The following is a 1,175-nucleotide window of genomic DNA, read 5'->3' on the forward strand; positions in this document are numbered from 1 at the left end:
CAGTTTGCATTCTTTTCATTTTAACTTCTCCATTTCATTATATTCTGTGTCTTTAAGTAATGAAGGGAGAGATGGATGACGAGGCAATGCACTGCCACCATCAGTAAACTGTGTGGACACAAACGAAAAAGCATTCTGAATTCTGAAGAATGTTTGTTGTGTGTCCAAATGCATTATTCTTCATTCTTTGTCGAAACGTCCATTTTCATTATCATTAATAATATTCCCAGTCAGCAGCATGCATGCACAGATCACCCAGAGACAATATTGTACGTTATTTTGTTCCTCTCAACTCCTAAATCGTCCTTGGATCCACTCATTTTTCCGCCCTAGCTAGCTACTTTCTGCATCTTCCTTCTCACTTTTTATCCATCTATCGCTCCATTTATTTGTTTTTGTGTACTTATAACTATAAATATGTATGTTCTTCTTTATCCATCTTCCACTCAAGAGCTTCATTCATGTACATTTTGTTTCTGTGCTGCAACTATCTACTGCCAGACTCAAAAGGATGTTAACTGGAAATAGAACCGTAGTTTCATTATCAGATGCGACTCCGAGGGACAATATTGCAATTTTGAGTTGAATAAATAAAAAGATAAATTCATATTGGAGATGCAGGGGATCGAACCCTGTACCTCTCGCATGCAAAGCGAGCGCTCTACCATTTGAGCTACATCCCCGCGTAATTTTTCAGTGTTATATTTATTATAAGTCCACTACTTTTAGCACGCCTTAATTAATTACTTTCATTTGTGACTTGGATTGGATACCCTGCGATGACTTAAGTAATATGAGTTTGAATTTGAATAAAATTTTCTCTTTATTAAATAATTAAATTTATTACTGATAGAGACAACATGATCAAGTGATCATCTTGAGCCATGCATATATCTAGGTGTGTGATCTAACCGAAAAATTCTCATGGATCTTTCTATTCTTATTCCGGGACACCTATATCTCTTTGTTTTTAGACCAAAACAATTCTTTAAGGCCATACCCATAATTCATTAATATTATTATATTTACTTTAGAGAGAAAAAGGGAACTGTAGTAGCCAATGTATGTGGGCTAGTGAGGAGGAAGTGCCATGACATTTTTGTGGGGATTAGTGCACAAAGAGGGTGGCAGCAATGATGGGTTAGGGTTGTCATCGTTTTGCATGCAATATAGAA

The 1,175-nt window shown here is 36.2% G+C and overlaps 1 non-coding gene across 1 annotated transcript; it reads right to left on the reverse strand.

Annotated features, from left to right (window-relative positions):
* Window positions 1–610: 610 nt before the first annotated feature.
* Window positions 611–683, reverse strand: TRNAA-UGC (transfer RNA alanine (anticodon UGC)). The gene has a single exon. It is a non-coding gene; the product is annotated as a tRNA-Ala (tRNA).
* Window positions 684–1,175: the final 492 nt, after the last annotated feature.

Source organism: Neltuma alba, unplaced genomic scaffold, assembly GCF_004799145.2.
Source record: "Neltuma alba isolate B1F8T4 unplaced genomic scaffold, ASM479914v2 tig00011283_pilon, whole genome shotgun sequence".
NCBI classification, from domain to species: domain Eukaryota; kingdom Viridiplantae; phylum Streptophyta; class Magnoliopsida; order Fabales; family Fabaceae; genus Neltuma; species Neltuma alba.